Genomic DNA, 16,552 nt, shown 5'->3' on the forward strand with positions numbered 1-16,552 from the left:
TCCGTCCCCCTCACTAGTAGCCACTAGTTTGCGCTCTAAATCTGTCAATCTGCTTCTTTTTATTCACTGGTTTGTTGCAATTTTAGATTCCACTTATAAGTGATATCATATAGTACTTGTCTTCTGTTTGACTCATTTCACTTAGCATAATGCCCCCTCCCCAAGTTCATTCATGTCGCTGCAAAAGGCAAAATTACATTTTTTATGGCTAAGTAGTATTCCCTTGTTTTATATATGTGTGTGTGTATATATACACACACATACATACCACATCTTCTTTATCATCTGTTGATGGGCTCTTAGCTTGTTTCCATATTATTTACCTTGGCAATTGTAAATAATGCGGTTATGAACACTGGGGCATATGTACCTTTCTGAATCAGTGTTTTTGTTTTTTTCAGATATATTCCTAGGAGGGGAATTCCTGGGTCACGTGGTAGTCCTATTATTAGTTTCTGAAGAAACCTCTATACTGTTTTCCACAGTGGCTGTACCAATTTACATTCTTACCAACAGTGTCTAAGGGTTCCCTTTTCTCCACACTCTTGCCAACATTTGCTATTTGCATTCTTTTTGATGATTTCTTTTCTGACCAGTATATGGTGATATCTCATTGTGGTTTTCATTTACATTTCCCTGATAATTAGTGATGTTGAGCCTCTTTTTATGTCCTGTTGGCTATCTGCATTTCCTCTTTGGAAAAATGTGTATTCAGTTCTTCAGGCCATTTTTTAACCTGGCTGTTTTGATGTTGAGTTGTATGAGCAGTTTATATATTTTGGATATTAATGGATATTAACCCCTTATCAGTCTATCATTTGCAAATATCTTCTTTCATTCAGTAGACTGCCTTTTCATTTTGTAGTTGGTTTCCTTTGCTGTGCAAAAGCTTTTAAGTTTCATTAGATCCCATTTATTTATTTTTGCTTTTGTTTCTTTGCTTTAGTAGGCAGATCCAAACAAACATTGCTGCAATTTATGTCAAAGAATGTTCTATATGACTTATAGGTTAATCTAATCTAGGTTAATCTAATACATTTCATGAATTTAGCAGCTAATTTAGACAAAATCCAGGCTAAAAGTTGGGCTTCCCTGGTGTCTCTGCAGTAAAGAATCTGCCTGCAATGCATGAAACACAGGTTTGACCACTGCATCAGGAAGGATCTCCTGGAGAAGAAAAGGGCAACCCACTCCAGTATTCATGCCTGGAAAATCCCATGGACAGAGGAGCCAGGAGGGCTACAGTTCATGAGCTTTCAAGAGTCAGACAAGACTTAGTGACTAAACCACCACTACCACACTACAGGTATACTTTAAAACCTCATTTATCTATGCTTTCCTCTAGAAATTTTATAGTATCTGGTCTTACATTTAGGTTTTTAATCCATTTTGAGTTTGTGTATGGTATTAGAGAATATTTTAATTTCATTCTTTTACATGTAGCTCCAGTTTTCCCAACACCATTTACTGAAGAGACTATCTTTGCTCCTTTGTATATTCTTGCCTCCTGCATCATAAATTAATTGCCAATAGGTGGGTGGGTTAATGGGCTTATTACAAATCTATGAATCTGTCTCTGTGCCAGTACCACACTGTTTTGATCACCGTAGCTTCTGTAGTTCAGTCTAAGGTCAGGAAGCATGATTTCTCCCTCTTTGTTCTTTCTCAAGATCGTTTTGGCTACTCAGGATCTTTTGTATTTCCATACAAAATTTTTAGTTATTTGTTCTAATTCTGTGGGAAATGCCATTGGTATTTTGATAGGGATTGCACTGAATCTGTAGATTGCCTTGGGTTGTCATTCAGTCACTTAGTCACCTCCCACTCTTTATGAACCCATGGACTGAAGCACCCCAGGCTTCCCTGTCCTTCACCATCTCCCAGAGCTTGCCCAACCTCATGTCCATTGAGTCAGTGATGCCATCCAACCATCTCATCTGCTGTCGTCCCCTTCTCCTGCCTTTAATCTTTCCCAGCATCAGGGTCTTTTTCAATGAGTCAGCTCTTCGTATCATGCGGCCAAAGTATTGGAGCTTCGGCTTCAGCATCAGTTCTTCCAATGAATATTCAGGGCTGATTTCCTTTAGGATTGACTGGTTTGATCTTCTTGCAGTCCAAGGGACTCTTAAAAGTCTTTTCCAGCATCACAGTTCCAAAGCATCGATTCTTTGTCTCTCAGCCTTCTTTATGGTCCACCTCTCACATCTGTACATGACTACTGGAAAAACCATAGCTTTGAATACATGGACCTTTGTCAGCAAAGTGATGTCTCTGCTTTTTAACACACTGTCTAGGTTTGTCATAGCTCTTCTTCCAAGAAGCAAGCATCTTTTAATTCCATGGCTGCAGTCAATGCAGTGATTTTGGAGTCCAAGAATAAAGTCTAGCACTGTTTTCATTTATTTCCCCTGTTATTTGTCTTGAAGTGATGGAACTAGATGCCATGATCTTAGTTTTTTGAATGCTGATTATTTAACAATATTAATTCTTGCAATGCAAGAGCATGGTATATTTTTATGTTTGCATTGCCTTTAATTTCTCTCATCAGTGTTTTATAGTTTTCTGAGTATAGGTCTTTTAACTTTACTACTTTTAAAACAAAAACTGAAACACTACAGAAGGTCAGGGCTCCCCTACCCTTGAACCATTCACTAGTCATTCTTCTAGATTTTTATTTTCTACATACATACTACTTTTAAACATGCAATCACACTGCATAGCTTTTTATAACATTTTATTCCCAAACTAATATGATCAGTCCTCTGGAGACTGTAAATGTCCCAACCAGGATGGCATCAGAGAAGGCCAAGGAGGGAGCCAGGGCCTTCAACACTGCCAGCCAGTGATGGGAACCCTCCCTTCTCCTTGGTTGGAGGGAAGTAAGGTGAGGGGTGTCAGAAAAGGAGGCCTAGAACAGAGTAGCCAGGACTTTCAAGCTCAACCAGCTATAATGAGGCCACTTCGAACTGGGGTGTCAGTAGAGACCACATGGGGAGCTGGAACTCTGATCCTGGCCCAGCATACTGAGGAGCCTCCCACCTTGGGTATCAGAGGAAGCCAAGCAGGGCACATGGACTTCTGTCTCTACTTGGACATCTATCTCCACCCGGCTTCTCCTGCCCACCAACCTTCCTCTCTGCCTCCCCCTTCCAGACAAGTGTCAGAGAAGTTTAAACCAAAGGTTTAAATAAGATCCAGAGTTTCATAACATAATAAGAAAATGTTTAGGTTTCAACTGAAAATCACTTGTCATACCAATAACCTTATCAAACTGAATTTTTAAAAAAGCAATCAAAAGATGTCAACATCAAGATGACAGAAATGTCAGAATTATCTGACAAAGATTTTGAAGCTGCCATGATAAAGATGCTTCAATGAGCAAGTATGAACAGCTTAAAACATAAAAACAAACATAAAAATAGCCTTAGCAAAGAAATTCAAGATATAAGGAGGAACCAGAAAACAAAACACTGGAGACTCCCCCCACCCCATGCCCATTAGTAAAGGATCTGGTAAATGTTATCACCCCACCAGAGGGTGGAAGTCAGGGCTAACCCATTTGGCCTTTGCTGGCACGGGTGGGGGATAGGACCATATAGTTTTTCCTGTGGTGTTTGGAGTAGAGCAGCTATTGTCTGAAAGTTTTCTGTCTTGTTTAGGCCATCCCTTTCCTGGTTTTCTGGCTAGAGACAGCAGCCTTCTGTTGGTGGTGTTTTGTCTGCAGCTGTTGGTGTTTCCAGGTTGCTGGTTTCTATAGCGCCAAGTCTGGGATATATGAAGCAAAAACTCAGGAAACTCACCACCACCATCCACTACTCCATCTTCCCAGAAGTGCAAGTTTTTCAGATGTATTAAATTTAAAAAGCAAAACTAATACAATGGATTATTACTAAGCCATAAAAAAGAAATAATGCCATTTGCAGCAACAAGGATAAACCTAGAAATTATCTTAATAAGCAAAGTTAAGTCAGAAAGACAAATACTATATGACATCACTTATATGTGGAATCTAAAACACAACACAAATGAACATTTGGAAGTGGAAAAGAAAATGAAAACTATATAACTGAATCATTTGGCTGTATTTCAGAAATTAACACAACACTGCAAAGCAACTATATGTCAATAAAACGTATAAAAATTAAAAATAGATAAAAGGTGGTAGTATATCTACATAAAATGAAGTGCTGATACATTCTATAACTTGGATGAACTTTGAATAATTATGTAAAATAAAAGGGGCCAGGGACTTCCTTGGTGGTCCAATGGCTAAGACTCTGCATTCCCAATGAAGGCGGCCAAGGTTCGATCCCTGGTCAGGGAACCAGATCCCACGTGCTCCAACTAAGGCTCAGTGCAGCCAAATAAATAAAAATATTTAAAAAGTAGCTATAAAGTTTAAGAAAAAAAAGCAGCTAGTCACAAAAGATCACATTATTTCATTTATATGAAATATCCAAAATAGGCAAACCCAAAGAGACGGATTAGCAGTTGCCTAGGGCTGAGGGTAGGGGAGAGGGGATGGAAAGAAAAGGGAGTTGAGAAGGACTGCTAATGGGTAGTCATTTCTTTTTGAACTGATAAAAATGTCCTAAAATTAGACTGTGCTGATGGTTGCATAACTTTGTGAGTATTCCAAGAAACCACTGAAATGTACATTTTAAATGGGTGAATTGAGTAATATCTGAGTATCTCGATAAAGCTGTTTTAAATGTATATACAGATTACAAGTAGACAAAGATTACATACTAGACAAAACTTTAATTTGGAATACATAAATAGTTTTTAAATTATGATTTCATATTATAGAAAACATTTCCTTAAAAATTAGATTACTCCAAATAATCAAAGCAAAAACATGAACAATACCACAGACAGAAACAACCACCAATTCCAGACAAATAATGAGTCTTAGCATTCATTTAGGTTTTGCTCTTATAAAAAGGGTAGTGTTGTTTAATCTGCGATCAAGAGCTCTTCTTGTACACTTTCTATTCCTCACCCTCTCCCGTCCCACCTCTGTTGTAATTCTTGAATTGCCCAATACTAGTATTTATTCAGAAACTAACCAGATTAACTACTACATTGCAGAAGAGAAGTCAGTGGCAAGTGACATAAATATTTTTAATGTTTTACTAATTCAAGGTTAAGGAACTGCTCACTTAGAAAACCCAGTTTAATCAGTTTTCAGAATAGTCAGATTTTAAAACACCCTAGGAAGAAAGTTTTAACTTGGTTTCTCCATATTTCTTTGAGTTGAAGGGGCTGGGGGTGAGGGGTGCTATGACTAGGGGAAGAGAAAGAAGCATCATAGAAATAACTCCATAAATAAAGGCAACGGATGTGTAAAGGAAGAATTACCACATCCCAAGCTCTGCTCATGTAAATAAAACAAAGCCAGTCAATGACAGGACATTGAAAAGACCTCAGTTGCTACCATTTTTCTTGTTCAGTATTACCAATCCATGAAGTCTACTCTCCAGATGAGAGCCAGTGCAATTTAGAGAAGAACAGATTAGTTTGAAAAGAAATTACATGAGGAATAGATACCAGGATTAGACAAAACTCCAGGGTAGGCTGTTAAGAGTTCACGTGAAACATTTACCATGTTGAAGATGAACTCTATACTCTCCCAAAAGAAGCTCTTCACATGTTTTAATCTAGTTAACCCTTATATCCTTCTTGCACAGCAGAGGATGGTGGTTAAGAGTTAAGAGTCAGACTTCTAGACAATTCCAGCATATCCCAGCTGTGTGATTTTCAAAAGTGATTTAACCTTTCTGGACCTGTTTCTGTCTTCTATAAAATGGGAACAGTAACATGAACTACCTAACTGGATTGTTTGGAAGAAATGAATGAAATAATATATTAAAGGGCTTAGAACAGCACAATGCACTAAAACAGGGAGATGAGGAGTGAACTGTTCATTGTATGTCCTTTCATACTTTTTGATATTCATACCATGCACATGAATCTTTCATTTAACAACAACAACAAAAAGCAAGCAATCAACAACCTTCCAGCATGCATGCTAAGTCGCTTCGGTCACGTCCAATTCTTTCCGACCCTATGCACTGTAGCTTGTCAGGCTCCTCTGTCCATAGGATTCTCCAGGCAAGAATACTGGAGTGGGTTGCCCTGCCCTACTCCAGGGGATCTTCTCGACCCAGGGATCGAATCCGAGTCTCTTATATCTCCTGCATTGGCAGGGGGATTCTTTACCACTAGCTCCACCTGGGAAACCCCCAAAACCTTCCTACCCTAGGAAATTCCCTGGTGGTCCAGTGTTTAGGACTCTGTGCTTGCACTGCAGGACTGTGGGTGGCACAGGTTTGATACCTGGTCAGGGAACTAAGATCCCACATGCTGTGTGATTCAGCCAAAAAAGAAAGAAAGAAAGAAAACTTCCTGCCCTCAACATATGAAAGTTAAGTGAAACATAAATTATAGATGAATGTGGAAAAGACCTGAAAATAAAAGGAATCCACATAGAAACTGATTCTCAAAACCTTAGGATACATAAATCTGTAAGGAAGTGGGTTTAAAACACAGATACCAGGTCTCACCTCCAGACACTGATTCAGAATGTCTGTGGTGGGGTACAGCAATCTTCAGTTTTTAACAAGCACTTCAAACAATTCTAATTCTCATGCATTTGGTGGGCAGAACATATTTTGGCAAACACTGACATGGAGGGAAAACATGCCAAAAAATAAAAGACAAGAAAGAAGTTTACTCCACAGTTAAACTTCGAATTCCTCATGATGGCTTTTGGACTCTGCTCTTTGTAAGCCAGCAATCTAGTCACGATTTGCTAGGGTAGGATTTGATAAATAACAGCCTCCTCTCATACTTTAAAGGAATGCCAAGCTATCTTGCCTCAAACCTGGCAAAAGCCAAGTTACTTAAACCAAACTAGTAGCCTAAAGCCTCTTAAAGCCTAAACACTCATTCTTATTCCACACAATTTAAGAAGCAGAGGCAAGTATCTTTTGGTGCAAAATAGTACATTAAAGCTTCTAGAAGCTTATCTTAAGACCAAAGAGTCAGACAAAACGGAGCAACTAAACCACTAGTGTGCTGTGCTTAGTCATTCAGTCATGTCTGACTCTTTGCAACCCCATGGACTGTCGCCCACCAGGTTCTCTGTCCACGGGGATTCTCCAGGCAAGAATCCTGGAGTGGATTGCCATGCCCTCCTCCAGGGGATCTTCCTCCAGGGATCGAAGCCAGGTCTCCTGCTTTGCAGGTGGATTCTCTATACCTTCTGAGCCACCAGAGAAGCTCACTACCACCACTGTCTATATCTTAAGACCAAATATAATGTCAAAGACAATGATGGTGAACTAGAATCCTTTACAGATCAAGTCCTTTATGCTGCAGGATGGCTATATCTAGTTTAAAAGAACAATTACACATTTTAATTAGTATGTTACACTACTAAATGATTTGACTTGTCAAGAGAAGGAAAAAAAAACAGATTCTGCTGTGATTTAGGGATGAGAACCAATACCTGGTTTTCCACTAGAAAACTGTATGTGTGTGTATGCATGCTCAGTCTGTTCAGCTCTTTGCAACTCCATGGACTGGTGGCTGAAGTCCATGGGGATTCTCCAGGCAAGATACTGGAGTGGGTTGCCATTTCCTTCTCCAATGAAGACCCAGGGCAACCATAAATAAATAATTTTTTAAAAAAATGAGGTCTTGCAAAAGTTTTCTTTCTTTCCTAGAGTGAATCCCTACCAATATTCATGAGGATTCACACTACTATTCCATTATCCCCTTCCATTCATCCTGTACAATAGGCAATATAAATTTGGACCCTTTCATGACGAAAATCACATTATCCTTCACCTGAAATTCCCCTGGCTGCATCTGTCCTTCAGGTCAAGCTCTAGTCTCACCCTCAAGAGAACTTTCTATTCCAGCTTTTCAAACCTTGATCTCAACACAAATCAGCAGCTTTTTTTTTTTTTTTGTTAGGACATGGAGATCTTTTTAGTTTTGGCATGCGGGAAGAAGATCTTATTAAAATGCAGATTCTTGTTCAGTAAATCCTGGGTAAAGCCCAAGATTCTGCATCTTACAAACTCTTAGCAACTCTACACCATTTTTTAAAAGTTAATTGTAACTTGCCTTGTGATTCTTAAAACACTACTATGTATCATTACTTTAATATTCGTATCTCTGCACTGTATCTTCTGAACTAGACTATAAACTCAGTAACACACCATACTTTTTTTTAATCTATCAGACTTCATCTGCTGCAAATGTCTTACTATTTAATAGCTTTCTATTGGTTGCTAACAATGAAAGCTTTTGAGTCACAAAAAAGTATTATCAGTATAGAAAAACAAGTCAAATCTTTCTGATTTAATAAGTTTTTTCAAAAAATTTGATTAGGTCTCCAAATCACCTTGGGATAAAGTTAACGAACCAGAAACCAGTACAAGCAAAGTCTGACAGTTGCTTGCCCAAGATACATTCTCCCATTTTTTTTTTTTTTTGCTGATTGACCTTGAAATTTTGATCAGCAATCCATTCCTCCCTCCCCTAAGAGACACAGGGGATGATAACCCAATCTCCAATTCTAGGGGTAAATCCTGACTGATTCTAAGCCAGTCATGATAGTTCCAATCCTCTTGCCAGTGACTGACAGTATAGTCATGTGACCCAGTTCTAGTCAACAGTCCCCACAGAAGAGTTTCTCACTCTTAAGACAAAGATACCAGGAGAGGAAATCCTTCAGTGAGAAACCTGTGGCTGATGTGTCCAACTTGAGAGTAAGCTGAGGCTACAACCAACACAAGAAAATCACACAGTAGCCAATCTCCCTGCTAGACTTCGTTCACTAGGTATGTTGTCTTAGTGGTTTAAGACAATCTGGGGCAAAGTTTTCTGTTATTTACAATTATAAGTATCCAAACTAACATTTCCATTTATCTCCAAGTAAGACTAGAAGTATGAGGGAATTCCCTAGTGGTGCAGTGGTTAGGACTCCACACTCACTGCCCAGGGCATGGGTTCAATTTCTGGTCAGGGAAGATCCTGCAAGCCTCACAGCACAGCAAAAAAAAAAAAAAAGGAGGAAAAATAAAAACACGTAAATGTGGTACGGAATGAAAGAAGAAAACTCACAAGGTAAGTTAAAGGAGATATAATAACCAGGGCTCTGGTTTGTTTACAATTAATTCTATTTTCATAGGCTGCCATTTAGACTTCGTTCTAGGATTTCAGCAGTCTGTGTAATACCTGCCACTGAAGTTCAAGCTATGGGCTTTCTCCTCATTCACAAACGTCTTATATACACCTTCTTGCCTAGGACCAGATATATTTATTTATTCAACATTCAATACATATTTACTGCTGCTGCTGCTAAGTCGCGTCAGTCGTGTCCGACTCTGTGAGATCCCAGAGATGGCAGCCCACCAGGCTCCCCCGTCCCTGGGATTCTCCAGGCAAGAACACTGGAGTGGGTTGCCGTTTCCTTCTCCAATGCATGAAAGTGAAAAGTGAAAGTGAAGTCGCTCAGTCATGTCCGACTCTTAGCGACCCCATGGACTGCAGTGTACCAGGCTCCTCTGTCCATGGGATTTTCCAGGCAAGAGTACTGGAGTGGGGTGCCATTGCCTTCTCCGACATATTTACTGAGGACTCACTATCTCCCAAGTGCTGGTGATTGGCACTGGAGAAACAGCTGTGAATGAGAAAGGTAACAGCTGACTTTATGACTGTGGAAGAGAACAGAATAAACCCATCAAGTTAAAAACTGTAAACTGCAGTAAGTACCTAAAGGGAAACAAAGTACTAAGAGAAAAGACAAGGAGCACCTACTTTAGATAAGATGGTCATGAAAGATTAGACCTTAAGAATAAGAAGAAACCAGCCCCACAAAGAGCCAACGTGACTACACTGCTATGAATACTAGAGAAGGTGGTGTTGGAGGGGGCCAGATCATGAAAGACTTTCTAGACCAAACTACACAGTTTAAACTTACACTCGCAGAGGGAACAATTTTATATTCATTGAACAAATGTTTATCATGCACCCTCTATGTTAAAAAAAAAAATCATTTAACATCAGAGCAAGGATTCTGAAAGCAGAGAACCTGGTTTGACATAAGGGTTCTCCTACTTAACACCTGTATAATACTGGGCACATACTTAAACCTCTGGAACTCAGTTTCTTATATATGAAATGGGAATAATATCCATTTCATAGTTATGAGATTAAATGAGTTAATATATGAAAATCTCTTAAAATATTGCCAGCATGTGGTAGGTGCTTGGTAACAAAGTATGTGCCAAGAAGAGAATATATTCCAACTTTATGGAATGAGCATGTGTGTGTGTGCGTTGGGAGGGATATGTGTTAATGGGGTACAACTTTATGGAATGAGCATGCTGTGTTGGGAGGGGTGTGTGTTGGGAGGGTGTGTGTGTGTGTATGGAATGAGCATGCATGTGTTGGGAGAGGTGTGTGTTGGGAAGGTGTGTGTGTGTATGGAATGAGCACACGTGTGTTGGGAGGGGTGTGTGTTTGGAGGGTGTGTGTATGAAATGAGCACACGTGTTTGGAGGGTGTGTGTATGGAATGAGCACACGTGTGTTGGGACTGGTGTGTGTTGGGAGGGTGTGTGTGTGTATGGAATGAGCATGCGTGTGTTGGGACGGGTGTGTGTTGGGAGGGGAGTGTGTGTGTGTTGGGAGGGGTGTGTGTGTATATGGAATGAGCACGTCTGTGTTGGGAGGGGAGTGTGTGTGTGTTGGGAGGGGTGTGTGTGTATAGAATGAGCACGTGTGTGTTGGGAGGGGAGTATGTGTTGATGGGAAGGGAGTGTGTGTGTGCTGGGAGTGTGTCTGTGTGGAAAAGAGTAATGGGATGCCACTGAAGGGTTTTGGTAGGTGGGGGTACATGAGGGTAAAATCCAATTTCAATTTTAAGACAATAAATAACACTTGCTATCAAGTGGAAAACAGGTTGGGAGCATGAAGCTGATGAATAATGGAAGCTGAGAGATCTACTGCAATAGTCCCAGTGGAATGTGGCTTGGATTACAGGGAGGCAATGAAGGTGGAAAGAAATGCATGCATCAAATTTAACTGAGGAGGGTACAATCCTAAACTGTGGATGGTTTGGATGTGAGAAGTGAGGGAAATGAAGAAATCAAGTATCTTCTAGATTTCTGGGTTTCAGCAACTGGGTAGAGAAAAGCCTCAAGATGGATGGAGGTGAGGCTGTGCCTGCCTATTCTTTGCTGGAGGACAGAAAGAGAAATCCCTTCAAGAGATAACCACTTACAGCTCTTAACCACAAGAGCTATAATCTTGATTTGAAGGTATTTCTCAGGTGTAGGAGACTACAAACCAAAATTAGCATTGTTTATACCTCAGGACAGACTTGGGAAAAGGTAGAAACAAGGGTATTAACTTTATATATCTCTGTACTGTTTCTTCTTAAGATTTAAAAAAAATTTTAAAGAAAATGTTCCACATGTTTATACATGATAATTTTATTCATGCTCCTCATCACTGTCAAAAGATTAAGCTGTTTAAATATGACAGCATTTTTTCAAGCACTATGAAGAACTCAAAAGAAATTCTGAATGCAAACTCAAAACCTACCTGAACTAATGTAGGGAATTAATGACAGTTGAGATTCTACTGAGTACTACTTTTGTTCTCCGTTACATATTTGAAATGTATGCTGAAAATGAAAACAAAAGTTCTAATCAAGATTAAAATCAAATCTGAACTGTCTGGCCAGAATCATTTGTTAAAACTAAATGCCAGATATACAATGACCAGGCTTTCCATCTAAGAACAACAGAACCATAATGGAAAAAAACAAGCCCTGTTCACGGTCAGTCACCCAAAGCCTAAATTAGGAGGAACAAAGTCTATTATCTCTTCAGAACAAATTATAATTCATATAACTAAAACTACTGAATGATAAGAAAGAAAGAAAAAAAAGACAGCCAAAGGTATAACCCTTTTCCTTGTCTGGATCAATCTTGAAAGTATTCCTTATATGAATCAACAATAATAAATGGAAATGTTGCCAAAACTGCCTACAAACAAGTTAACAGCTACTGTTTAATTTAGTGGTTAATTTATCATTCAACATGCACTATAGGAAAGTGCTTTTTATTGATACATTAACCCTCACAATAACCATATGAAGTTAGGTATTGTTTTCTTCATATTTCAAATAAGGAAACTGAGATTTAGAGAAACTGAGTAACTTGCCATAGGTCATATAACTGAGGAGGGGCAGAACTGAAGTTTGAACTTTAAGTTCATGCTATTAACCACTTTTACAGTTTCTAACACCAAGATAAGAAAGAAAACCTGGAATGGCACCTGCTTAGTCCCATGATCTGTATGGTACAACCACCGTCTTACACATGACATTACTATCAAGTAAGTTAAACTACCTGAACCACAACCATGACAATGGGATCCAGAAACGTTATTTAAAATTTTCTAGCAGCCATACTTAAAAAGAAACAAAAGTGAAGTTAATTTAAATAATATTTTATTTTATCCAATATATCTAGAATATTATTAGTATCATTTGAACATGTAGTTGTTAGCTTATTTTCTTTGTACTAAATCTTTGAAATCTGGTGTATATTTTATACTTAGAGTACATCGCAATTCAAACAAGCACTTAACAACCACATATGGCTAGTGGCTATCATACCAGACAGCACATGGCCAGATCATCAGTCTGTGAACAGCAAACACTAATGTCTGTCACTGAGACCATGTACTAAAAGTCATGTACCCGATGCATCAACTCAACACTGACACTCAGATTATTTACTCTTATTTCAAACAAACTTTAATGAGTTTGTTTATCTGGCTTACCCAAGCCACAAAAGACTACAATAGAAAATTAAAGGAAATGGGCTGCATCAATAGAGTTCAGCTGGTAAAGGAAGAAATAGAAAACACACACACAAACACACACGCAGCCATGGTATGCACACACACAGGAGATTCAAAAAGCACGATAGCTGAGGCCCTTTAGCAGAAAGGCAAAAATAGTCCACATAGCTCAACAGTTTCTGAGGCCATCATTGCATTTTTGAATTTGTATTCAGAATATTGACATTAATTGACAGTTAAATTCAGCATTTTAAGAAGTCCAGGAAGTATTAACATATTTTAGAAATATTTTCATTTAAAATCAATTTTAGACTTCCCTGGTGGTGCAGTGGATAGGAATCCACCGGCCACTGCAGGGGACATGGGTTTGATCCATGGTCCAAGAAGATTCCACAGACCCTGGAGCAGCTAAGCCCCTGTGCCACAGCTACTGAAGCCTCGCTGCCTAGAGCCCATGCTCCACAACAAGAGAAGTCCCTGCAAGGAGAAGCCCATGCTCCACAACAAGGCAGCAGTGCCCCCGCCCCACCACAACTACAGAAAGGCCGTGCACAGCCAGGAAGACCCAGCACAGTGACAGAATAAATAAGTTTTAAAAACAAATAAAACCAGTTAGAACTCTACACTATTTTTGCAAATTTTCTATAATCTAAAACTATTCCTAAATTATAAAGTTAGCTTTAAAAAAACAATTTGAGGCATTTAGTATGACCCAGTAGTTCGCTGGGCTGGATGAAGCACAAGCTGGACTCAAGATTGCCAGGAGAAATATCAATAACCTCAGATATGCAGATGACACCACCCTTATGGCAGAAAGTGAAGAGGAACTAAAAAGCCTCGACGAAAGTGAAAGAGGAGAGTGCAAAAGTTAGCTTAAAGCTCAACATTCAGAACACTAGGATCATGGCATCTGGTCCCATCACTTCATGGCAAACAGATGGGAAACAGTGGACACAGTGGCTGACTTCATTTTTCTGGGCTCCAAAATCACTGCAGATGGTGACTGCAGCCATAAAATTAAAAGATGCTTACTCCTTGGAAGGAAAGTTATGACCAACCTAGACGGCATATTAAAAAGCAGAGACATTACTTTGTCACCAAAGGTCCATCTAGTCGAGGCTATGGTTTTTCCAGTAGTCATGTTATGGATGTGAGAGTTGGACTTTAAAGGAAGCTGAGCGCCAAAGAATTGATGCTTCTGAACTGTGGTGTTGGAGAAGATTTTTGAGAGTCCCTTAGACTGCAAGGAGACCCAACCAGTCCATTCTAAAGGGGATCAATAATGTTCATTGGAAGGACTGATGCTGAAGCTGAAACTCCCAATACTCTGGCCACCTGATGCAAAGAGCTGACTCATTTGAAAAGACCCTGATGCTGGGAAAGACTGAGGGAGGGCAGGAGGAGAAGGGGACGACAGAGGATGAGATGGCTGGATGGCATCACCGACTCAATGGACATGGGTTTGGGTGGACTCCGTGAGTTGGTGATGCAAAGGGAGGCCTGGCGTGCTGCAGTTCATGGGGTTGCAAAGAGTCGGACACAACTGAGCGACTGAACTGAACTGAACTGTAGTTCCCCTAAGATCAACTCTCTGCACCCATAACAATGATAACACTGAGACAGAAACGACCACTTGCAGTGAACTACACTGCAGAATGAAGAAAAGCAACATATGCTGGAGGGGAGCTGATACCCAGGAGGAAAATGCACTGGACAAGTTTCTCCAATTTTTATCTTTTAACCTTGTGCTATGCAGGGCAGCTAAAATTCCAATGAACAATTCACAGTCCTGCTGGCTTGAAGAACTGAAGAACAGAGTTCAGCGATTCAGGGAAACCATAACCAATGGAAAATAACGTCGAACATCACAAAAAAGAGAACTAGTGGGAGGGAGTCCTAAAATCTGCACAAAACTCTGTGTAGATCTCTGGCTGATCCCTGGCATACACATGCATAGGGCAGATTCCAAGTAGGCCAGCTAAAAGAACTGAATTGAAATATGAGCTGCCTTCACTTCAAGAGACATCTGAGTTCAGCTGAGTAAACTACCAGCCTGGAAAAAAAAAAAAAAAGGAAGAAAAAAATACTCTTCTGAAGAATATAACAAAATCCAAATTTTCTATAATTTATTATTCACAATATACAGAATACAATCCAAATGATTCCCTATAAAAACATGAGAAAACATGAACTGTTCTCAAGAGAAAAAATAATCAAGGAGACACATGGTAAACTGACCCAGATGCTGTATTTTACAGACAAGGATTTTTTTCTTTAATATTATTTATTTGGCTGCACCGAGTCTTAGGTGTAGCATGTGGTATCTTTGATCTTCATTGCAGCATGTGGAATCTTTAGCTGGAGCGTGCAGGATCTAGTTCTCTGATCAGAGAGCGCACCCAGGCCCTCTGCTTTGGGAGCATGAAGTCTTAGACACTGGACTACCAGCAAAGTCCCTAGACAAGAATTTTTGAAGCAGTTATTATAACTATGTTCAAAGACAAAGGAAAATAAGCTCATGATAAAGAAAGGTAGAAAATTCTCAGTAAAGAAAGGAGACCACAAAAAAAGAAGAAAAAGTAAATTCTAGAACTAAAAAATACAGTATCTGAAAAAATTTAAAAACCACAAGATGGGTTTAACAGTAGAATAGAGAGAAAAGAATCTATGAATGTGAAGACAGATGCAAGAAACTACTCAATCTGAAGAACAGAAGAAAATAAGTGAAAAAAAACTAAGAGAACCTCAAAGACCCATGAACATATCAAAAGGTCTGTATGTTTAATTAGAATCTCAGAAGTAGAGGAAAGAATGAGGCAAAAAAATGTCAAGAAATAACAGCCAAAGTTTGCCCAAATTAAGACAAATTTACAGATTCAAGAAGTTTAACATCAAGTAGAAGTAACATAAAGAAAGCCATACCTAGGTAGATCATAATTAAAATGCTAGAAAGTGAAGAAAAAAAAAGAAAATCCTAAAAGGAACCAGAACAAACACACACATACACACTGCAAACAAAGGAATAATGATTTGAATGACATCTGAATTCTCATCAGAAATAATGGAGGCCAGAAAACACAGAATTACATTTTTAAAATACTGAAATAACAACAATAACAACAAAAAAAAACAAAAATCACCCCCAAACCTTACATCCAGGAAAAAATATCTTGGAATGGAGGTGAATCGAAGCATTTTCAGATAAAACTATACAGAATTTGAATGTCTGACATTTAAATGAGTTAATTTCATTTAAATTAATTAATGTTTATTATATTAAGGCATGATTATATTATTTTTAAAAAGAAACATCCCCTTTACAGTTAGATATTCTCATTCTGGCCACATAGAAAAAATGTAACTCAAACTTTGTCACTGCCTAAGCCTTGTTCTTTGAACATCTTCTAACCAAAGATAAATTCACTAACTGTCAGAGTGCTCCTTTGCTTATCAGCTGAAGACAAATATGTTAGAGGTATGAGTGAAATTCTAATGCAAGTCAAAATCCCTAAATGTAGTTTAAAAATATACAGAAAGAATCCTAGGAGAGGAAGAAAACAATGAGTGTTAAAAAAAAAACACTCCTCCCTCCCCAGTCTGTGCTTACAGCAACTATCTAACTATAGTAGGTAAGAGCTATTTCTCTTTATCAACATGTT

At 38.9% G+C, this 16,552-nt stretch overlaps 1 protein-coding gene and 1 long non-coding RNA gene across 2 annotated transcripts in view; both read right to left on the minus strand.

Annotated features, from left to right (window-relative positions):
* CLIC4 (chloride intracellular channel 4) overlaps positions 1–16,552 on the minus strand; it is a 76,882-nt gene that overhangs the window by 42,870 nt on the left and 17,460 nt on the right. The window lies entirely within an intron of this gene.
* The window catches only part of LOC139178607 (uncharacterized), a 28,492-nt gene continuing 17,186 nt past the window's right edge, over positions 5,247–16,552 (minus strand). Inside the window, exon 2 of the long non-coding RNA XR_011562994.1 lies at positions 5,247–15,349. This is a non-coding gene — a long non-coding RNA (uncharacterized lncRNA). The remainder of the gene's footprint in view (positions 15,350–16,552) is intronic.

The sequence above is a fragment of the Bos indicus genome, chromosome 2 (assembly GCF_029378745.1).
Source record: "Bos indicus isolate NIAB-ARS_2022 breed Sahiwal x Tharparkar chromosome 2, NIAB-ARS_B.indTharparkar_mat_pri_1.0, whole genome shotgun sequence".
In the NCBI taxonomy this organism is placed as follows: Eukaryota; Metazoa; Chordata; class Mammalia; order Artiodactyla; family Bovidae; genus Bos; species Bos indicus.